The sequence below is a fragment of the Coffea arabica genome, chromosome 11e (assembly GCF_036785885.1).
Source record: "Coffea arabica cultivar ET-39 chromosome 11e, Coffea Arabica ET-39 HiFi, whole genome shotgun sequence".
NCBI classification, from domain to species: Eukaryota; Viridiplantae; Streptophyta; class Magnoliopsida; order Gentianales; family Rubiaceae; genus Coffea; species Coffea arabica.
This window is the reverse complement of record NC_092331.1, coordinates 40,622,901-40,645,379: the sequence shown is the minus strand read 5'-3', so window position 1 is coordinate 40,645,379 and position 22,479 is coordinate 40,622,901. Positions and strand designations below refer to the sequence as shown.

The window sequence follows — 22,479 nt, the reverse complement described above, 5'->3', positions numbered from 1 at the left end:
TAACAAAAAAAAATATAAAGTAAATAAATAAAAGGATAAGAGGAAAATGCTTGAATTGACGCTTAAAATGAATTTCGGTCTAGAAAAGCCACACTGCTTCGCAGGACGGGGTAGTTTAAAAGAATAAAGCGAAAGGAACATGGCGGGTGCGATCATACCAGCACTAATGCACCGGATCCAATCAGAACTCCGAAGTTAAGCGTGCTTGGGCGAGAGTAGTACTAGGATGGGTGACCCCCTGGGAAGTCCTCGTGTTGCACCCCTTTCTTTTTTGTTTCGAAATCCAAATTTCCTATTCGTTCTTTATCCTGTAGTAATTTAGCTCCGTCGGAACGATTGCTTAATATTTTGCTTCTTGTCGAAGCGTGAAGGAGGATCTGAAGGCGCGAGACAAATCAGGAACGGTACGGCTCGATCAAAGCCCGGATCGTCGCTCAAATTTGTCGGCGCAAATGTATCACCGCAACTAGGGGTGGCAATTTTCGACACGACCTGAAAACACGATTGATTTCATGATAATTTAGAGTTGCGGGATGAGGGAAAAAAACAGGGTGCAAATCAATAACAAAAAAAAATATAAAGTAAATAAATAAAAGGATAAGAGGAAAATGCTTGAATTGACGCTTAAAATGAATTTCGGTCTAGAAAAGCCACACTGCTTCGCAGGACGGGGTAGTTTAAAAGAATAACGCGAAAGGAACATGGCGGGTGCGATCATACCAGCACTAATGCACCGGATCCCATCAGAACTCCGAAGTTAAGCGTGCTTGGGCGAGAGTAGTACTAGGATGGGTGACCCCCTGGGAAGTCCTCGTGTTGCACCCCTCTCTTTTTTGTTTCGAAATCCAAATTTCCTATTCGTTCTTTATCCTGTAGTAATTTAGCTCCGTCGGAACGATTGCTTAATATTTTGCTTCTTGTCGAAGCGTGAAGGAGGATCTGAAGGCGCGAGACAAATCAGGAACGGTACGGCTCGATCAAAGCCCGGATCGTCGCTCAAATTTGTCGGCGCAAATGTATCACCGCAACTAGGGGTGGCAATTTTCGACACGACACGAACCTAACACGAAATTAATGGGTTTGGGTTGAGGTTTCGGGAATTCGGGTCAGAATCGGGTTGGACCCGATGAACCCGAAAAGAAAACCGGTCGATTTCGGGTCAACCCGTGGTGACCTGATATGACCCGATATGACCCGTTTACGAATTAAAAATAATTTAATAAACATAAAAATAATTTTATCTAACTAAACTAAGTTATTCTTTTTTTCAAAGGCATTAATTACTTAATCCTAAACGAATTTATTTAATTTGTGTGAAGTTGAAATTATTATACTTGGACAAATAATATATTATATTATTTTTCACTTTTGTATTGTTTTAATTTATTTTATATTTTGCTTGGGATAAAACACTTTTACGGTGTTTAATTTATTTTAGATTTGATTTGGAATCATTTATTTAAATTTTTATTACTTGATTATGTAATTAGTTTTGTGAGAAATTGATTTTATTAGAAATTACAGTGATAAATTAATAAATTAAAATTAAGTTTCGGGTCATTTCGGGTCGACCCGCCGCCCCGTAAACCTGAAATTTTCGGGTCCGGGTCAGCATACCTGACCCGTCACGGGTTGGCGGGTCGGGGTTCGGGTCAACAGATTTTCTGGCGGGTCTGTTGACCCGAACCCGACCCGCCAACCTGATTTGGACCCGAATTGCCACCCCTAACTGCAAGCGTGAAGGATTGATTTCATGATAATTTAGAGTTGCGGGATGAGGGAAAAAAACAGGGTGCAAATCAATAACAAAAAAATATATAAAGTAAATAAATAAAAGGATAAGAGGAAAATGCTTGAATTGACGCTTAAAATGAATTTCGGTCTAGAAAAGCCACACTGCTTCGCAGGACGGGGTAGTTTAAAAGAATAACGCGAAAGGAACATGGCGGGTGCGATCATACCAGCACTAATGCACCGGATCCCATCAGAACTCCGAAGTTAAGCGTGCTTGGGCGAGAGTAGTACTAGGATGGGTGACCCCCTGGGAAGTCCTCGTGTTGCACCCCTCTCTTTTTTGTTTCGAAATCCAAATTTCCTATTCGTTCTTTATCCTGTAGTAATTTAGCTCCGTCGGAACGATTGCTTAATATTTTGCTTCTTGTCGAAGCGTGAAGGAGGATCTGAAGGCGCGAGACAAATCAGGAACGGTACGGCTCGATCAAAGCCCGGATCGTCGCTCAAATTTGTCGGCGCAAATGTATCACCGCAACTAGGGGTGGCAATTTTCGACACGACACGAACCTAACACGAAATTAATGGGTTTGGGTTGAGGTTTCGGGAATTCGGGTCAGAATCGGGTTGGACCCGATGAACCCGAAAAGAAAACCGGTCGATTTCGGGTCAACCCGTGGTGACCTGATATGACCCGATATGACCCGTTTACGAATTAAAAATAATTTAATAAACATAAAAATAATTTTATCTAACTAAACTAAGTTATTCTTTTTTTCAAAGGCATTAATTACTTAATCCTAAACGAATTTATTTAATTTGTGTGAAGTTGAAATTATTATACTTGGACAAATAATATATTATATTATTTTTCACTTTTGTATTGTTTTAATTTATTTTATATTTTGCTTGGGATAAAACACTTTTACGGTGTTTAATTTATTTTAGATTTGATTTGGAATCATTTATTTAAATTTTTATTACTTGATTATGTAATTAGTTTTGTGAGAAATTGATTTTATTAGAAATTACAGTGATAAATTAATAAATTAAAATTAAGTTTCGGGTCATTTCGGGTCGACCCGCCGCCCCGTAAACCTGAAATTTTCGGGTCCGGGTCAGCATACCTGACCCGTCACGGGTTGGCGGGTCGGGGTTCGGGTCAACAGATTTTCTGGCGGGTCTGTTGACCCGAACCCGACCCGCCAACCTGATTTGGACCCGAATTGCCACCCCTAACTGCAAGCGTGAAGGATTGATTTCATGATAATTTAGAGTTGCGGGATGAGGGAAAAAAACAGGGTGCAAATCAATAACAAAAAAATATATAAAGTAAATAAATAAAAGGATAAGAGGAAAATGCTTGAATTGACGCTTAAAATGAATTTCGGTCTAGAAAAGCCACACTGCTTCGCAGGACGGGGTAGTTTAAAAGAATAACGCGAAAGGAACATGGCGGGTGCGATCATACCAGCACTAATGCACCGGATCCCATCAGAACTCCGAAGTTAAGCGTGCTTGGGCGAGAGTAGTACTAGGATGGGTGACCCCCTGGGAAGTCCTCGTGTTGCACCCCTCTCTTTTTTGTTTCGAAATCCAAATTTCCTATTCGTTCTTTATCCTGTAGTAATTTAGCTCCGTCGGAACGATTGCTTAATATTTTGCTTCTTGTCGAAGCGTGAAGGAGGATCTGAAGGCGCGAGACAAATCAGGAACGGTACGGCTCGATCAAAGCCCGGATCGTCGCTCAAATTTGTCGGCGCAAATGTATCACCGCAACTAGGGGTGGCAATTTTCGACACGACACGAACCTAACACGAAATTAATGGGTTTGGGTTGAGGTTTCGGGAATTCGGGTCAGAATCGGGTTGGACCCGATGAACCCGAAAAGAAAACCGGTCGATTTCGGGTCAACCCGTGGTGACCTGATATGACCCGATATGACCCGTTTACGAATTAAAAATAATTTAATAAACATAAAAATAATTTTATCTAACTAAACTAAGTTATTCTTTTTTTCAAAGGCATTAATTACTTAATCCTAAACGAATTTATTTAATTTGTGTGAAGTTGAAATTATTATACTTGGACAAATAATATATTATATTATTTTTCACTTTTGTATTGTTTTAATTTATTTTATATTTTGCTTGGGATAAAACACTTTTACGGTGTTTAATTTATTTTAGATTTGATTTGGAATCATTTATTTAAATTTTTATTACTTGATTATGTAATTAGTTTTGTGAGAAATTGATTTTATTAGAAATTACAGTGATAAATTAATAAATTAAAATTAAGTTTCGGGTCATTTCGGGTCGACCCGCCGCCCCGTAAACCTGAAATTTTCGGGTCCGGGTCAGCATACCTGACCCGTCACGGGTTGGCGGGTCGGGGTTCGGGTCAACAGATTTTCTGGCGGGTCTGTTGACCCGAACCCGACCCGCCAACCTGATTTGGACCCGAATTGCCACCCCTAACTGCAAGCGTGAAGGATTGATTTCATGATAATTTAGAGTTGCGGGATGAGGGAAAAAAACAGGGTGCAAATCAATAACAAAAAAATATATAAAGTAAATAAATAAAAGGATAAGAGGAAAATGCTTGAATTGACGCTTAAAATGAATTTCGGTCTAGAAAAGCCACACTGCTTCGCAGGACGGGGTAGTTTAAAAGAATAACGCGAAAGGAACATGGCGGGTGCGATCATACCAGCACTAATGCACCGGATCCCATCAGAACTCCGAAGTTAAGCGTGCTTGGGCGAGAGTAGTACTAGGATGGGTGACCCCCTGGGAAGTCCTCGTGTTGCACCCCTCTCTTTTTTGTTTCGAAATCCAAATTTCCTATTCGTTCTTTATCCTGTAGTAATTTAGCTCCGTCGGAACGATTGCTTAATATTTTGCTTCTTGTCGAAGCGTGAAGGAGGATCTGAAGGCGCGAGACAAATCAGGAACGGTACGGCTCGATCAAAGCCCGGATCGTCGCTCAAATTTGTCGGCGCAAATGTATCACCGCAACTAGGGGTGGCAATTTTCGACACGACACGAACCTAACACGAAATTAATGGGTTTGGGTTGAGGTTTCGGGAATTCGGGTCAGAATCGGGTTGGACCCGATGAACCCGAAAAGAAAACCGGTCGATTTCGGGTCAACCCGTGGTGACCTGATATGACCCGATATGACCCGTTTACGAATTAAAAATAATTTAATAAACATAAAAATAATTTTATCTAACTAAACTAAGTTATTCTTTTTTTCAAAGGCATTAATTACTTAATCCTAAACGAATTTATTTAATTTGTGTGAAGTTGAAATTATTATACTTGGACAAATAATATATTATATTATTTTTCACTTTTGTATTGTTTTAATTTATTTTATATTTTGCTTGGGATAAAACACTTTTACGGTGTTTAATTTATTTTAGATTTGATTTGGAATCATTTATTTAAATTTTTATTACTTGATTATGTAATTAGTTTTGTGAGAAATTGATTTTATTAGAAATTACAGTGATAAATTAATAAATTAAAATTAAGTTTCGGGTCATTTCGGGTCGACCCGCCGCCCCGTAAACCTGAAATTTTCGGGTCCGGGTCAGCATACCTGACCCGTCACGGGTTGGCGGGTCGGGGTTCGGGTCAACAGATTTTCTGGCGGGTCTGTTGACCCGAACCCGACCCGCCAACCTGATTTGGACCCGAATTGCCACCCCTAACTGCAAGCGTGAAGGATTGATTTCATGATAATTTAGAGTTGCGGGATGAGGGAAAAAAACAGGGTGCAAATCAATAACAAAAAAATATATAAAGTAAATAAATAAAAGGATAAGAGGAAAATGCTTGAATTGACGCTTAAAATGAATTTCGGTCTAGAAAAGCCACACTGCTTCGCAGGACGGGGTAGTTTAAAAGAATAACGCGAAAGGAACATGGCGGGTGCGATCATACCAGCACTAATGCACCGGATCCCATCAGAACTCCGAAGTTAAGCGTGCTTGGGCGAGAGTAGTACTAGGATGGGTGACCCCCTGGGAAGTCCTCGTGTTGCACCCCTCTCTTTTTTGTTTCGAAATCCAAATTTCCTATTCGTTCTTTATCCTGTAGTAATTTAGCTCCGTCGGAACGATTGCTTAATATTTTGCTTCTTGTCGAAGCGTGAAGGAGGATCTGAAGGCGCGAGACAAATCAGGAACGGTACGGCTCGATCAAAGCCCGGATCGTCGCTCAAATTTGTCGGCGCAAATGTATCACCGCAACTAGGGGTGGCAATTTTCGACACGACACGAACCTAACACGAAATTAATGGGTTTGGGTTGAGGTTTCGGGAATTCGGGTCAGAATCGGGTTGGACCCGATGAACCCGAAAAGAAAACCGGTCGATTTCGGGTCAACCCGTGGTGACCTGATATGACCCGATATGACCCGTTTACGAATTAAAAATAATTTAATAAACATAAAAATAATTTTATCTAACTAAACTAAGTTATTCTTTTTTTCAAAGGCATTAATTACTTAATCCTAAACGAATTTATTTAATTTGTGTGAAGTTGAAATTATTATACTTGGACAAATAATATATTATATTATTTTTCACTTTTGTATTGTTTTAATTTATTTTATATTTTGCTTGGGATAAAACACTTTTACGGTGTTTAATTTATTTTAGATTTGATTTGGAATCATTTATTTAAATTTTTATTACTTGATTATGTAATTAGTTTTGTGAGAAATTGATTTTATTAGAAATTACAGTGATAAATTAATAAATTAAAATTAAGTTTCGGGTCATTTCGGGTCGACCCGCCGCCCCGTAAACCTGAAATTTTCGGGTCCGGGTCAGCATACCTGACCCGTCACGGGTTGGCGGGTCGGGGTTCGGGTCAACAGATTTTCTGGCGGGTCTGTTGACCCGAACCCGACCCGCCAACCTGATTTGGACCCGAATTGCCACCCCTAACTGCAAGCGTGAAGGATTGATTTCATGATAATTTAGAGTTGCGGGATGAGGGAAAAAAACAGGGTGCAAATCAATAACAAAAAAAAATATAAAGTAAATAAATAAAAGGATAAGAGGAAAATGCTTGAATTGACGCTTAAAATGAATTTCGGTCTAGAAAAGCCACACTGCTTCGCAGGACGGGGTAGTTTAAAAGAATAACGCGAAAGGAACATGGCGGGTGCGATCATACCAGCACTAATGCACCGGATCCCATCAGAACTCCGAAGTTAAGCGTGCTTGGGCGAGAGTAGTACTAGGATGGGTGACCCCCTGGGAAGTCCTCGTGTTGCACCCCTCTCTTTTTTGTTTCGAAATCCAAATTTCCTATTCGTTCTTTATCCTGTAGTAATTTAGCTCCGTCGGAACGATTGCTTAATATTTTGCTTCTTGTCGAAGCGTGAAGGAGGATCTGAAGGCGCGAGACAAATCAGGAACGGTACGGCTCGATCAAAGCCCGGATCGTCGCTCAAATTTGTCGGCGCAAATGTATCACCGCAACTAGGGGTGGCAATTTTCGACACGACACGAACCTAACACGAAATTAATGGGTTTGGGTTGAGGTTTCGGGAATTCGGGTCAGAATCGGGTTGGACCCGATGAACCCGAAAAGAAAACCGGTCGATTTCGGGTCAACCCGTGGTGACCTGATATGACCCGATATGACCCGTTTACGAATTAAAAATAATTTAATAAACATAAAAATAATTTTATCTAACTAAACTAAGTTATTCTTTTTTTCAAAGGCATTAATTACTTAATCCTAAACGAATTTATTTAATTTGTGTGAAGTTGAAATTATTATACTTGGACAAATAATATATTATATTATTTTTCACTTTTGTATTGTTTTAATTTATTTTATATTTTGCTTGGGATAAAACACTTTTACGGTGTTTAATTTATTTTAGATTTGATTTGGAATCATTTATTTAAATTTTTATTACTTGATTATGTAATTAGTTTTGTGAGAAATTGATTTTATTAGAAATTACAGTGATAAATTAATAAATTAAAATTAAGTTTCGGGTCATTTCGGGTCGACCCGCCGCCCCGTAAACCTGAAATTTTCGGGTCCGGGTCAGCATACCTGACCCGTCACGGGTTGGCGGGTCGGGGTTCGGGTCAACAGATTTTCTGGCGGGTCTGTTGACCCGAACCCGACCCGCCAACCTGATTTGGACCCGAATTGCCACCCCTAACTGCAAGCGTGAAGGATTGATTTCATGATAATTTAGAGTTGCGGGATGAGGGAAAAAAACAGGGTGCAAATCAATAACAAAAAAATATATAAAGTAAATAAATAAAAGGATAAGAGGAAAATGCTTGAATTGACGCTTAAAATGAATTTCGGTCTAGAAAAGCCACACTGCTTCGCAGGACGGGGTAGTTTAAAAGAATAACGCGAAAGGAACATGGCGGGTGCGATCATACCAGCACTAATGCACCGGATCCCATCAGAACTCCGAAGTTAAGCGTGCTTGGGCGAGAGTAGTACTAGGATGGGTGACCCCCTGGGAAGTCCTCGTGTTGCACCCCTCTCTTTTTTGTTTCGAAATCCAAATTTCCTATTCGTTCTTTATCCTGTAGTAATTTAGCTCCGTCGGAACGATTGCTTAATATTTTGCTTCTTGTCGAAGCGTGAAGGAGGATCTGAAGGCGCGAGACAAATCAGGAACGGTACGGCTCGATCAAAGCCCGGATCGTCGCTCAAATTTGTCGGCGCAAATGTATCACCGCAACTAGGGGTGGCAATTTTCGACACGACACGAACCTAACACGAAATTAATGGGTTTGGGTTGAGGTTTCGGGAATTCGGGTCAGAATCGGGTTGGACCCGATGAACCCGAAAAGAAAACCGGTCGATTTCGGGTCAACCCGTGGTGACCTGATATGACCCGATATGACCCGTTTACGAATTAAAAATAATTTAATAAACATAAAAATAATTTTATCTAACTAAACTAAGTTATTCTTTTTTTCAAAGGCATTAATTACTTAATCCTAAACGAATTTATTTAATTTGTGTGAAGTTGAAATTATTATACTTGGACAAATAATATATTATATTATTTTTCACTTTTGTATTGTTTTAATTTATTTTATATTTTGCTTGGGATAAAACACTTTTACGGTGTTTAATTTATTTTAGATTTGATTTGGAATCATTTATTTAAATTTTTATTACTTGATTATGTAATTAGTTTTGTGAGAAATTGATTTTATTAGAAATTACAGTGATAAATTAATAAATTAAAATTAAGTTTCGGGTCATTTCGGGTCGACCCGCCGCCCCGTAAACCTGAAATTTTCGGGTCCGGGTCAGCATACCTGACCCGTCACGGGTTGGCGGGTCGGGGTTCGGGTCAACAGATTTTCTGGCGGGTCTGTTGACCCGAACCCGACCCGCCAACCTGATTTGGACCCGAATTGCCACCCCTAACTGCAAGCGTGAAGGATTGATTTCATGATAATTTAGAGTTGCGGGATGAGGGAAAAAAACAGGGTGCAAATCAATAACAAAAAAAAATATAAAGTAAATAAATAAAAGGATAAGAGGAAAATGCTTGAATTGACGCTTAAAATGAATTTCGGTCTAGAAAAGCCACACTGCTTCGCAGGACGGGGTAGTTTAAAAGAATAACGCGAAAGGAACATGGCGGGTGCGATCATACCAGCACTAATGCACCGGATCCCATCAGAACTCCGAAGTTAAGCGTGCTTGGGCGAGAGTAGTACTAGGATGGGTGACCCCCTGGGAAGTCCTCGTGTTGCACCCCTCTCTTTTTTGTTTCGAAATCCAAATTTCCTATTCGTTCTTTATCCTGTAGTAATTTAGCTCCGTCGGAACGATTGCTTAATATTTTGCTTCTTGTCGAAGCGTGAAGGAGGATCTGAAGGCGCGAGACAAATCAGGAACGGTACGGCTCGATCAAAGCCCGGATCGTCGCTCAAATTTGTCGGCGCAAATGTATCACCGCAACTAGGGGTGGCAATTTTCGACACGACACGAACCTAACACGAAATTAATGGGTTTGGGTTGAGGTTTCGGGAATTCGGGTCAGAATCGGGTTGGACCCGATGAACCCGAAAAGAAAACCGGTCGATTTCGGGTCAACCCGTGGTGACCTGATATGACCCGATATGACCCGTTTACGAATTAAAAATAATTTAATAAACATAAAAATAATTTTATCTAACTAAACTAAGTTATTCTTTTTTTCAAAGGCATTAATTACTTAATCCTAAACGAATTTATTTAATTTGTGTGAAGTTGAAATTATTATACTTGGACAAATAATATATTATATTATTTTTCACTTTTGTATTGTTTTAATTTATTTTATATTTTGCTTGGGATAAAACACTTTTACGGTGTTTAATTTATTTTAGATTTGATTTGGAATCATTTATTTAAATTTTTATTACTTGATTATGTAATTAGTTTTGTGAGAAATTGATTTTATTAGAAATTACAGTGATAAATTAATAAATTAAAATTAAGTTTCGGGTCATTTCGGGTCGACCCGCCGCCCCGTAAACCTGAAATTTTCGGGTCCGGGTCAGCATACCTGACCCGTCACGGGTTGGCGGGTCGGGGTTCGGGTCAACAGATTTTCTGGCGGGTCTGTTGACCCGAACCCGACCCGCCAACCTGATTTGGACCCGAATTGCCACCCCTAACTGCAAGCGTGAAGGATTGATTTCATGATAATTTAGAGTTGCGGGATGAGGGAAAAAAACAGGGTGCAAATCAATAACAAAAAAATATATAAAGTAAATAAATAAAAGGATAAGAGGAAAATGCTTGAATTGACGCTTAAAATGAATTTCGGTCTAGAAAAGCCACACTGCTTCGCAGGACGGGGTAGTTTAAAAGAATAACGCGAAAGGAACATGGCGGGTGCGATCATACCAGCACTAATGCACCGGATCCCATCAGAACTCCGAAGTTAAGCGTGCTTGGGCGAGAGTAGTACTAGGATGGGTGACCCCCTGGGAAGTCCTCGTGTTGCACCCCTCTCTTTTTTGTTTCGAAATCCAAATTTCCTATTCGTTCTTTATCCTGTAGTAATTTAGCTCCGTCGGAACGATTGCTTAATATTTTGCTTCTTGTCGAAGCGTGAAGGAGGATCTGAAGGCGCGAGACAAATCAGGAACGGTACGGCTCGATCAAAGCCCGGATCGTCGCTCAAATTTGTCGGCGCAAATGTATCACCGCAACTAGGGGTGGCAATTTTCGACACGACACGAACCTAACACGAAATTAATGGGTTTGGGTTGAGGTTTCGGGAATTCGGGTCAGAATCGGGTTGGACCCGATGAACCCGAAAAGAAAACCGGTCGATTTCGGGTCAACCCGTGGTGACCTGATATGACCCGATATGACCCGTTTACGAATTAAAAATAATTTAATAAACATAAAAATAATTTTATCTAACTAAACTAAGTTATTCTTTTTTTCAAAGGCATTAATTACTTAATCCTAAACGAATTTATTTAATTTGTGTGAAGTTGAAATTATTATACTTGGACAAATAATATATTATATTATTTTTCACTTTTGTATTGTTTTAATTTATTTTATATTTTGCTTGGGATAAAACACTTTTACGGTGTTTAATTTATTTTAGATTTGATTTGGAATCATTTATTTAAATTTTTATTACTTGATTATGTAATTAGTTTTGTGAGAAATTGATTTTATTAGAAATTACAGTGATAAATTAATAAATTAAAATTAAGTTTCGGGTCATTTCGGGTCGACCCGCCGCCCCGTAAACCTGAAATTTTCGGGTCCGGGTCAGCATACCTGACCCGTCACGGGTTGGCGGGTCGGGGTTCGGGTCAACAGATTTTCTGGCGGGTCTGTTGACCCGAACCCGACCCGCCAACCTGATTTGGACCCGAATTGCCACCCCTAACTGCAAGCGTGAAGGATTGATTTCATGATAATTTAGAGTTGCGGGATGAGGGAAAAAAACAGGGTGCAAATCAATAACAAAAAAATATATAAAGTAAATAAATAAAAGGATAAGAGGAAAATGCTTGAATTGACGCTTAAAATGAATTTCGGTCTAGAAAAGCCACACTGCTTCGCAGGACGGGGTAGTTTAAAAGAATAACGCGAAAGGAACATGGCGGGTGCGATCATACCAGCACTAATGCACCGGATCCCATCAGAACTCCGAAGTTAAGCGTGCTTGGGCGAGAGTAGTACTAGGATGGGTGACCCCCTGGGAAGTCCTCGTGTTGCACCCCTCTCTTTTTTGTTTCGAAATCCAAATTTCCTATTCGTTCTTTATCCTGTAGTAATTTAGCTCCGTCGGAACGATTGCTTAATATTTTGCTTCTTGTCGAAGCGTGAAGGAGGATCTGAAGGCGCGAGACAAATCAGGAACGGTACGGCTCGATCAAAGCCCGGATCGTCGCTCAAATTTGTCGGCGCAAATGTATCACCGCAACTAGGGGTGGCAATTTTCGACACGACACGAACCTAACACGAAATTAATGGGTTTGGGTTGAGGTTTCGGGAATTCGGGTCAGAATCGGGTTGGACCCGATGAACCCGAAAAGAAAACCGGTCGATTTCGGGTCAACCCGTGGTGACCTGATATGACCCGATATGACCCGTTTACGAATTAAAAATAATTTAATAAACATAAAAATAATTTTATCTAACTAAACTAAGTTATTCTTTTTTTCAAAGGCATTAATTACTTAATCCTAAACGAATTTATTTAATTTGTGTGAAGTTGAAATTATTATACTTGGACAAATAATATATTATATTATTTTTCACTTTTGTATTGTTTTAATTTATTTTATATTTTGCTTGGGATAAAACACTTTTACGGTGTTTAATTTATTTTAGATTTGATTTGGAATCATTTATTTAAATTTTTATTACTTGATTATGTAATTAGTTTTGTGAGAAATTGATTTTATTAGAAATTACAGTGATAAATTAATAAATTAAAATTAAGTTTCGGGTCATTTCGGGTCGACCCGCCGCCCCGTAAACCTGAAATTTTCGGGTCCGGGTCAGCATACCTGACCCGTCACGGGTTGGCGGGTCGGGGTTCGGGTCAACAGATTTTCTGGCGGGTCTGTTGACCCGAACCCGACCCGCCAACCTGATTTGGACCCGAATTGCCACCCCTAACTGCAAGCGTGAAGGATTGATTTCATGATAATTTAGAGTTGCGGGATGAGGGAAAAAAACAGGGTGCAAATCAATAACAAAAAAATATATAAAGTAAATAAATAAAAGGATAAGAGGAAAATGCTTGAATTGACGCTTAAAATGAATTTCGGTCTAGAAAAGCCACACTGCTTCGCAGGACGGGGTAGTTTAAAAGAATAACGCGAAAGGAACATGGCGGGTGCGATCATACCAGCACTAATGCACCGGATCCCATCAGAACTCCGAAGTTAAGCGTGCTTGGGCGAGAGTAGTACTAGGATGGGTGACCCCCTGGGAAGTCCTCGTGTTGCACCCCTCTCTTTTTTGTTTCGAAATCCAAATTTCCTATTCGTTCTTTATCCTGTAGTAATTTAGCTCCGTCGGAACGATTGCTTAATATTTTGCTTCTTGTCGAAGCGTGAAGGAGGATCTGAAGGCGCGAGACAAATCAGGAACGGTACGGCTCGATCAAAGCCCGGATCGTCGCTCAAATTTGTCGGCGCAAATGTATCACCGCAACTAGGGGTGGCAATTTTCGACACGACACGAACCTAACACGAAATTAATGGGTTTGGGTTGAGGTTTCGGGAATTCGGGTCAGAATCGGGTTGGACCCGATGAACCCGAAAAGAAAACCGGTCGATTTCGGGTCAACCCGTGGTGACCTGATATGACCCGATATGACCCGTTTACGAATTAAAAATAATTTAATAAACATAAAAATAATTTTATCTAACTAAACTAAGTTATTCTTTTTTTCAAAGGCATTAATTACTTAATCCTAAACGAATTTATTTAATTTGTGTGAAGTTGAAATTATTATACTTGGACAAATAATATATTATATTATTTTTCACTTTTGTATTGTTTTAATTTATTTTATATTTTGCTTGGGATAAAACACTTTTACGGTGTTTAATTTATTTTAGATTTGATTTGGAATCATTTATTTAAATTTTTATTACTTGATTATGTAATTAGTTTTGTGAGAAATTGATTTTATTAGAAATTACAGTGATAAATTAATAAATTAAAATTAAGTTTCGGGTCATTTCGGGTCGACCCGCCGCCCCGTAAACCTGAAATTTTCGGGTCCGGGTCAGCATACCTGACCCGTCACGGGTTGGCGGGTCGGGGTTCGGGTCAACAGATTTTCTGGCGGGTCTGTTGACCCGAACCCGACCCGCCAACCTGATTTGGACCCGAATTGCCACCCCTAACTGCAAGCGTGAAGGATTGATTTCATGATAATTTAGAGTTGCGGGATGAGGGAAAAAAACAGGGTGCAAATCAATAACAAAAAAATATATAAAGTAAATAAATAAAAGGATAAGAGGAAAATGCTTGAATTGACGCTTAAAATGAATTTCGGTCTAGAAAAGCCACACTGCTTCGCAGGACGGGGTAGTTTAAAAGAATAACGCGAAAGGAACATGGCGGGTGCGATCATACCAGCACTAATGCACCGGATCCCATCAGAACTCCGAAGTTAAGCGTGCTTGGGCGAGAGTAGTACTAGGATGGGTGACCCCCTGGGAAGTCCTCGTGTTGCACCCCTCTCTTTTTTGTTTCGAAATCCAAATTTCCTATTCGTTCTTTATCCTGTAGTAATTTAGCTCCGTCGGAACGATTGCTTAATATTTTGCTTCTTGTCGAAGCGTGAAGGAGGATCTGAAGGCGCGAGACAAATCAGGAACGGTACGGCTCGATCAAAGCCCGGATCGTCGCTCAAATTTGTCGGCGCAAATGTATCACCGCAACTAGGGGTGGCAATTTTCGACACGACACGAACCTAACACGAAATTAATGGGTTTGGGTTGAGGTTTCGGGAATTCGGGTCAGAATCGGGTTGGACCCGATGAACCCGAAAAGAAAACCGGTCGATTTCGGGTCAACCCGTGGTGACCTGATATGACCCGATATGACCCGTTTACGAATTAAAAATAATTTAATAAACATAAAAATAATTTTATCTAACTAAACTAAGTTATTCTTTTTTTCAAAGGCATTAATTACTTAATCCTAAACGAATTTATTTAATTTGTGTGAAGTTGAAATTATTATACTTGGACAAATAATATATTATATTATTTTTCACTTTTGTATTGTTTTAATTTATTTTATATTTTGCTTGGGATAAAACACTTTTACGGTGTTTAATTTATTTTAGATTTGATTTGGAATCATTTATTTAAATTTTTATTACTTGATTATGTAATTAGTTTTGTGAGAAATTGATTTTATTAGAAATTACAGTGATAAATTAATAAATTAAAATTAAGTTTCGGGTCATTTCGGGTCGACCCGCCGCCCCGTAAACCTGAAATTTTCGGGTCCGGGTCAGCATACCTGACCCGTCACGGGTTGGCGGGTCGGGGTTCGGGTCAACAGATTTTCTGGCGGGTCTGTTGACCCGAACCCGACCCGCCAACCTGATTTGGACCCGAATTGCCACCCCTAACTGCAAGCGTGAAGGATTGATTTCATGATAATTTAGAGTTGCGGGATGAGGGAAAAAAACAGGGTGCAAATCAATAACAAAAAAAAATATAAAGTAAATAAATAAAAGGATAAGAGGAAAATGCTTGAATTGACGCTTAAAATGAATTTCGGTCTAGAAAAGCCACACTGCTTCGCAGGACGGGGTAGTTTAAAAGAATAACGCGAAAGGAACATGGCGGGTGCGATCATACCAGCACTAATGCACCGGATCCCATCAGAACTCCGAAGTTAAGCGTGCTTGGGCGAGAGTAGTACTAGGATGGGTGACCCCCTGGGAAGTCCTCGTGTTGCACCCCTCTCTTTTTTGTTTCGAAATCCAAATTTCCTATTCGTTCTTTATCCTGTAGTAATTTAGCTCCGTCGGAACGATTGCTTAATATTTTGCTTCTTGTCGAAGCGTGAAGGAGGATCTGAAGGCGCGAGACAAATCAGGAACGGTACGGCTCGATCAAAGCCCGGATCGTCGCTCAAATTTGTCGGCGCAAATGTATCACCGCAACTAGGGGTGGCAATTTTCGACACGACACGAACCTAACACGAAATTAATGGGTTTGGGTTGAGGTTTCGGGAATTCGGGTCAGAATCGGGTTGGACCCGATGAACCCGAAAAGAAAACCGGTCGATTTCGGGTCAACCCGTGGTGACCTGATATGACCCGATATGACCCGTTTACGAATTAAAAATAATTTAATAAACATAAAAATAATTTTATCTAACTAAACTAAGTTATTCTTTTTTTCAAAGGCATTAATTACTTAATCCTAAACGAATTTATTTAATTTGTGTGAAGTTGAAATTATTATACTTGGACAAATAATATATTATATTATTTTTCACTTTTGTATTGTTTTAATTTATTTTATATTTTGCTTGGGATAAAACACTTTTACGGTGTTTAATTTATTTTAGATTTGATTTGGAATCATTTATTTAAATTTTTATTACTTGATTATGTAATTAGTTTTGTGAGAAATTGATTTTATTAGAAATTACAGTGATAAATTAATAAATTAAAATTAAGTTTCGGGTCATTTCGGGTCGACCCGCCGCCCCGTAAACCTGAAATTTTCGGGTCCGGGTCAGCATACCTGACCCGTCACGGGTTGGCGGGTCGGGGTTCGGGTCAACAGATTTTCTGGCGGGTCTGTTGACCCGAACCCGACCCGCCAACCTGATTTGGACCCGAATTGCCACCCCTAACTGCAAGCGTGAAGGATTGATTTCATGATAATTTAGAGTTGCGGGATGAGGGAAAAAAACAGGGTGCAAATCAATAACAAAAAAATATATAAAGTAAATAAATAAAAGGATAAGAGGAAAATGCTTGAATTGACGCTTAAAATGAATTTCGGTCTAGAAAAGCCACACTGCTTCGCAGGACGGGGTAGTTTAAAAGAATAACGCGAAAGGAACATGGCGGGTGCGATCATACCAGCACTAATGCACCGGATCCCATCAGAACTCCGAAGTTAAGCGTGCTTGGGCGAGAGTAGTACTAGGATGGGTGACCCCCTGGGAAGTCCTCGTGTTGCACCCCTCTCTTTTTTGTTTCGAAATCCAAATTTCCTATTCGTTCTTTATCCTGTAGTAATTTAGCTCCGTCGGAACGATTGCTTAATATTTTGCTTCTTGTCGAAGCGTGAAGGAGGATCTGAAGGCGCGAGACAAATCAGGAACGGTACGGCTCGATCAAAGCCCGGATCGTCGCTCAAATTTGTCGGCGCAAATGTATCACCGCAACTAGGGGTGGCAATTTTCGACACGACACGAACCTAACACGAAATTAATGGGTTTGGGTTGAGGTTTCGGGAATTCGGGTCAGAATCGGGTTGGACCCGATGAACCCGAAAAGAAAACCGGTCGATTTCGGGTCAACCCGTGGTGACCTGATATGACCCGATATGACCCGTTTACGAATTAAAAATAATTTAATAAACATAAAAATAATTTTATCTAACTAAACTAAGTTATTCTTTTTTTCAAAGGCATTAATTACTTAATCCTAAACGAATTTATTTAATTTGTGTGAAGTTGAAATTATTATACTTGGACAAATAATATATTATATTATTTTTCACTTTTGTATTGTTTTAATTTATTTTATATTTTGCTTGGGATAAAACACTTTTACGGTGTTTAATTTATTTTAGATTTGATTTGGAATCATTTATTTAAATTTTTATTACTTGATTATGTAATTAGTTTTGTGAGAAATTGATTTTATTAGAAATTACAGTGATAAATTAATAAATTAAAATTAAGTTTCGGGTCATTTCGGGTCGACCCGCCGCCCCGTAAACCTGAAATTTTCGGGTCCGGGTCAGCATACCTGACCCGTCACGGGTTGGCGGGTCGGGGTTCGGGTCAACAGATTTTCTGGCGGGTCTGTTGACCCGAACCCGACCCGCCAACCTGATTTGGACCCGAATTGCCACCCCTAACTGCAAGCGTGAAGGATTGATTTCATGATAATTTAGAGTTGCGGGATGAGGGAAAAAAACAGGGTGCAAATCAATAACAAAAAAATATATAAAGTAAATAAATAAAAGGATAAGAGGAAAATGCTTGAATTGACGCTTAAAATGAATTTCGGTCTAGAAAAGCCACACTGCTTCGCAGGACGGGGTAGTTTAAAAGAATAACGCGAAAGGAACATGGCGGGTGCGATCATACCAGCACTAATGCACCGGATCCCATCAGAACTCCGAAGTTAAGCGTGCTTGGGCGAGAGTAGTACTAGGATGGGTGACCCCCTGGGAAGTCCTCGTGTTGCACCCCTCTCTTTTTTGTTTCGAAATCCAAATTTCCTATTCGTTCTTTATCCTGTAGTAATTTAGCTCCGTCGGAACGATTGCTTAATATTTTGCTTCTTGTCGAAGCGTGAAGGAGGATCTGAAGGCGCGAGACAAATCAGGAACGGTACGGCTCGATCAAAGCCCGGATCGTCGCTCAAATTTGTCGGCGCAAATGTATCACCGCAACTAGGGGTGGCAATTTTCGACACGACACGAACCTAACACGAAATTAATGGGTTTGGGTTGAGGTTTCGGGAATTCGGGTCAGAATCGGGTTGGACCCGATGAACCCGAAAAGAAAACCGGTCGATTTCGGGTCAACCCGTGGTGACCTGATATGACCCGATATGACCCGTTTACGAATTAAAAATAATTTAATAAACATAAAAATAATTTTATCTAACTAAACTAAGTTATTCTTTTTTTCAAAGGCATTAATTACTTAATCCTAAACGAATTTATTTAATTTGTGTGAAGTTGAAATTATTATACTTGGACAAATAATATATTATATTATTTTTCACTTTTGTATTGTTTTAATTTATTTTATATTTTGCTTGGGATAAAACACTTTTACGGTGTTTAATTTATTTTAGATTTGATTTGGAATCATTTATTTAAATTTTTATTACTTGATTATGTAATTAGTTTTGTGAGAAATTGATTTTATTAGAAATTACAGTGATAAATTAATAAATTAAAATTAAGTTTCGGGTCATTTCGGGTCGACCCGCCGCCCCGTAAACCTGAAATTTTCGGGTCCGGGTCAGCATACCTGACCCGTCACGGGTTGGCGGGTCGGGGTTCGGGTCAACAGATTTTCTGGCGGGTCTGTTGACCCGAACCCGACCCGCCAACCTGATTTGGACCCGAATTGCCACCCCTAACTGCAAGCGTGAAGGATTGATTTCATGATAATTTAGAGTTGCGGGATGAGGGAAAAAAACAGGGTGCAAATCAATAACAAAAAAATATATAAAGTAAATAAATAAAAGGATAAGAGGAAAATGCTTGAATTGACGCTTAAAATGAATTTCGGTCTAGAAAAGCCACACTGCTTCGCAGGACGGGGTAGTTTAAAAGAATAACGCGAAAGGAACATGGCGGGTGCGATCATACCAGCACTAATGCACCGGATCCCATCAGAACTCCGAAGTTAAGCGTGCTTGGGCGAGAGTAGTACTAGGATGGGTGACCCCCTGGGAAGTCCTCGTGTTGCACCCCTCTCTTTTTTGTTTCGAAATCCAAATTTCCTATTCGTTCTTTATCCTGTAGTAATTTAGCTCCGTCGGAACGATTGCTTAATATTTTGCTTCTTGTCGAAGCGTGAAGGAGGATCTGAAGGCGCGAGACAAATCAGGAACGGTACGGCTCGATCAAAGCCCGGATCGTCGCTCAAATTTGTCGGCGCAAATGTATCACCGCAACTAGGGGTGGCAATTTTCGACACGACACGAACCTAACACGAAATTAATGGGTTTGGGTTGAGGTTTCGGGAATTCGGGTCAGAATCGGGTTGGACCCGATGAACCCGAAAAGAAAACCGGTCGATTTCGGGTCAACCCGTGGTGACCTGATATGACCCGATATGACCCGTTTACGAATTAAAAATAATTTAATAAACATAAAAATAATTTTATCTAACTAAACTAAGTTATTCTTTTTTTCAAAGGCATTAATTACTTAATCCTAAACGAATTTATTTAATTTGTGTGAAGTTGAAATTATTATACTTGGACAAATAATATATTATATTATTTTTCACTTTTGTATTGTTTTAATTTATTTTATATTTTGCTTGGGATAAAACACTTTTACGGTGTTTAATTTATTTTAGATTTGATTTGGAATCATTTATTTAAATTTTTATTACTTGATTATGTAATTAGTTTTGTGAGAAATTGATTTTATTAGAAATTACAGTGATAAATTAATAAATTAAAATTAAGTTTCGGGTCATTTCGGGTCGACCCGCCGCCCCGTAAACCTGAAATTTTCGGGTCCGGGTCAGCATACCTGACCCGTCACGGGTTGGCGGGTCGGGGTTCGGGTCAACAGATTTTCTGGCGGGTCTGTTGACCCGAACCCGACCCGCCAACCTGATTTGGACCCGAATTGCCACCCCTAACTGCAAGCGTGAAGGATTGATTTCATGATAATTTAGAGTTGCGGGATGAGGGAAAAAAACAGGGTGCAAATCAATAACAAAAAAATATATAAAGTAAATAAATAAAAGGATAAGAGGAAAATGCTTGAATTGACGCTTAAAATGAATTTCGGTCTAGAAAAGCCACACTGCTTCGCAGGACGGGGTAGTTTAAAAGAATAACGCGAAAGGAACATGGCGGGTGCGATCATACCAGCACTAATGCACCGGATCCCATCAGAACTCCGAAGTTAAGCGTGCTTGGGCGAGAGTAGTACTAGGATGGGTGACCCCCTGGGAAGTCCTCGTGTTGCACCCCTCTCTTTTTTGTTTCGAAATCCAAATTTCCTATTCGTTCTTTATCCTGTAGTAATTTAGCTCCGTCGGAACGATTGCTTAATATTTTGCTTCTTGTCGAAGCGTGAAGGAGGATCTGAAGGCGCGAGACAAATCAGGAACGGTACGGCTCGATCAAAGCCCGGATCGTCGCTCAAATTTGTCGGCGCAAATGTATCACCGCAACTAGGGGTGGCAATTTTCGACACGACACGAACCTAACACGAAATTAATGGGTTTGGGTTGAGGTTTCGGGAATTCGGGTCAGAATCGGGTTGGACCCGATGAACCCGAAAAGAAAACCGGTCGATTTCGGGTCAACCCGTGGTGACCTGATATGACCCGATATGACCCGTTTACGAATTAAAAATAATTTAATAAACATAAAAATAATTTTATCTAACTAAACTAAGTTATTCTTTTTTTCAAAGGCATTAATTACTTAATCCTAAACGAATTTATTTAATTTGTGTGAAGTTGAAATTATTATACTTGGACAAATAATATATTATATTATTTTTCACTTTTGTATTGTTTTAATTTATTTTATATTTTGCTTGGGATAAAACACTTTTACGGTGTTTAATTTATTTTAGATTTGATTTGGAATCATTTATTTAAATTTTTATTACTTGATTATGTAATTAGTTTTGTGAGAAATTGATTTTATTAGAAATTACAGTGATAAATTAATAAATTAAAATTAAGTTTCGGGTCATTTCGGGTCGACCCGCCGCCCCGTAAACCTGAAATTTTCGGGTCCGGGTCAGCATACCTGACCCGTCACGGGTTGGCGGGTCGGGGTTCGGGTCAACAGATTTTCTGGCGGGTCTGTTGACCCGAACCCGACCCGCCAACCTGATTTGGACCCGAATTGCCACCCCTAACTGCAAGCGTGAAGGATTGATTTCATGATAATTTAGAGTTGCGGGATGAGGGAAAAAAACAGGGTGCAAATCAATAACAAAAAAATATATAAAGTAAATAAATAAAAGGATAAGAGGAAAATGCTTGAATTGACGCTTAAAATGAATTTCGGTCTAGAAAAGCCACACTGCTTCGCAGGACGGGGTAGTTTAAAAGAATAACGCGAAAGGAACATGGCGGGTGCGATCATACCAGCACTAATGCACCGGATCCCATCAGAACTCCGAAGTTAAGCGTGCTTGGGCGAGAGTAGTACTAGGATGGGTGACCCCCTGGGAAGTCCTCGTGTTGCACCCCTCTCTTTTTTGTTTCGAAATCCAAATTTCCTATTCGTTCTTTATCCTGTAGTAATTTAGCTCCGTCGGAACGATTGCTTAATATTTTGCTTCTTGTCGAAGCGTGAAGGAGGATCTGAAGGCGCGAGACAAATCAGGAACGGTACGGCTCGATCAAAGCCCGGATCGTCGCTCAAATTTGTCGGCGCAAATGTATCACCGCAACTAGGGGTGGCAATTTTCGACACGACACGAACCTAACACGAAATTAATGGGTTTGGGTTGAGGTTTCGGGAATTCGGGTCAGAATCGGGTTGGACCCGATGAACCCGAAAAGAAAACCGGTCGATTTCGGGTCAACCCGTGGTGACCTGATATGACCCGATATGACCCGTTTACGAATTAAAAATAATTTAATAAACATAAAAATAATTTTATCTAACTAAACTAAGTTATTCTTTTTTTCAAAGGCATTAATTACTTAATCCTAAACGAATTTATTTAATTTGTGTGAAGTTGAAATTATTATACTTGGACAAATAATATATTATATTATTTTTCACTTTTGTATTGTTTTAA

The 22,479-nt window shown here is 39.7% G+C and overlaps 19 non-coding genes across 19 annotated transcripts; all 19 read left to right on the top strand.

The window, feature by feature from the left end:
• Positions 1 to 144: 144 nt before the first annotated feature.
• On the top strand, positions 145 to 263 carry LOC140031173 (5S ribosomal RNA). The gene has a single exon (XR_011835094.1). It is a non-coding gene; the product is annotated as a 5S ribosomal RNA (ribosomal RNA).
• A 443-nt stretch (positions 264 to 706) lies between these two features.
• Positions 707 to 825, top strand: LOC140028560 (5S ribosomal RNA). The gene has a single exon (XR_011832463.1). It is a non-coding gene; the product is annotated as a 5S ribosomal RNA (ribosomal RNA).
• A 1,122-nt stretch (positions 826 to 1,947) lies between these two features.
• LOC140028559 (5S ribosomal RNA) lies at positions 1,948 to 2,066 on the top strand. The gene has a single exon (XR_011832462.1). It is a non-coding gene; the product is annotated as a 5S ribosomal RNA (ribosomal RNA).
• Positions 2,067 to 3,188: 1,122 nt separating this feature from the next.
• Positions 3,189 to 3,307, top strand: LOC140028558 (5S ribosomal RNA). Its single transcript, XR_011832461.1, has one exon. It is a non-coding gene; the product is annotated as a 5S ribosomal RNA (ribosomal RNA).
• Positions 3,308 to 4,429: 1,122 nt separating this feature from the next.
• LOC140028557 (5S ribosomal RNA) lies at positions 4,430 to 4,548 on the top strand. The gene has a single exon (XR_011832460.1). It is a non-coding gene; the product is annotated as a 5S ribosomal RNA (ribosomal RNA).
• Positions 4,549 to 5,670: 1,122 nt separating this feature from the next.
• LOC140028556 (5S ribosomal RNA) lies at positions 5,671 to 5,789 on the top strand. The gene has a single exon (XR_011832459.1). It is a non-coding gene; the product is annotated as a 5S ribosomal RNA (ribosomal RNA).
• Positions 5,790 to 6,911: 1,122 nt separating this feature from the next.
• LOC140028555 (5S ribosomal RNA) lies at positions 6,912 to 7,030 on the top strand. Its single transcript, XR_011832458.1, has one exon. It is a non-coding gene; the product is annotated as a 5S ribosomal RNA (ribosomal RNA).
• Positions 7,031 to 8,152: 1,122 nt separating this feature from the next.
• Positions 8,153 to 8,271, top strand: LOC140028554 (5S ribosomal RNA). The gene has a single exon (XR_011832457.1). It is a non-coding gene; the product is annotated as a 5S ribosomal RNA (ribosomal RNA).
• A 1,122-nt stretch (positions 8,272 to 9,393) lies between these two features.
• On the top strand, positions 9,394 to 9,512 carry LOC140028553 (5S ribosomal RNA). The gene has a single exon (XR_011832456.1). It is a non-coding gene; the product is annotated as a 5S ribosomal RNA (ribosomal RNA).
• Positions 9,513 to 10,634: 1,122 nt separating this feature from the next.
• LOC140028552 (5S ribosomal RNA) lies at positions 10,635 to 10,753 on the top strand. The gene has a single exon (XR_011832455.1). It is a non-coding gene; the product is annotated as a 5S ribosomal RNA (ribosomal RNA).
• Positions 10,754 to 11,875: 1,122 nt separating this feature from the next.
• On the top strand, positions 11,876 to 11,994 carry LOC140028551 (5S ribosomal RNA). Its single transcript, XR_011832454.1, has one exon. It is a non-coding gene; the product is annotated as a 5S ribosomal RNA (ribosomal RNA).
• A 1,122-nt stretch (positions 11,995 to 13,116) lies between these two features.
• Positions 13,117 to 13,235, top strand: LOC140028549 (5S ribosomal RNA). Its single transcript, XR_011832452.1, has one exon. It is a non-coding gene; the product is annotated as a 5S ribosomal RNA (ribosomal RNA).
• Positions 13,236 to 14,357: 1,122 nt separating this feature from the next.
• On the top strand, positions 14,358 to 14,476 carry LOC140028548 (5S ribosomal RNA). The gene has a single exon (XR_011832451.1). It is a non-coding gene; the product is annotated as a 5S ribosomal RNA (ribosomal RNA).
• A 1,122-nt stretch (positions 14,477 to 15,598) lies between these two features.
• Positions 15,599 to 15,717, top strand: LOC140028547 (5S ribosomal RNA). Its single transcript, XR_011832450.1, has one exon. It is a non-coding gene; the product is annotated as a 5S ribosomal RNA (ribosomal RNA).
• A 1,122-nt stretch (positions 15,718 to 16,839) lies between these two features.
• On the top strand, positions 16,840 to 16,958 carry LOC140028546 (5S ribosomal RNA). Its single transcript, XR_011832449.1, has one exon. It is a non-coding gene; the product is annotated as a 5S ribosomal RNA (ribosomal RNA).
• Positions 16,959 to 18,080: 1,122 nt separating this feature from the next.
• Positions 18,081 to 18,199, top strand: LOC140028545 (5S ribosomal RNA). The gene has a single exon (XR_011832448.1). It is a non-coding gene; the product is annotated as a 5S ribosomal RNA (ribosomal RNA).
• Positions 18,200 to 19,321: 1,122 nt separating this feature from the next.
• On the top strand, positions 19,322 to 19,440 carry LOC140028544 (5S ribosomal RNA). Its single transcript, XR_011832447.1, has one exon. It is a non-coding gene; the product is annotated as a 5S ribosomal RNA (ribosomal RNA).
• A 1,122-nt stretch (positions 19,441 to 20,562) lies between these two features.
• On the top strand, positions 20,563 to 20,681 carry LOC140028543 (5S ribosomal RNA). The gene has a single exon (XR_011832446.1). It is a non-coding gene; the product is annotated as a 5S ribosomal RNA (ribosomal RNA).
• A 1,122-nt stretch (positions 20,682 to 21,803) lies between these two features.
• LOC140028542 (5S ribosomal RNA) lies at positions 21,804 to 21,922 on the top strand. The gene has a single exon (XR_011832445.1). It is a non-coding gene; the product is annotated as a 5S ribosomal RNA (ribosomal RNA).
• Positions 21,923 to 22,479: the final 557 nt, after the last annotated feature.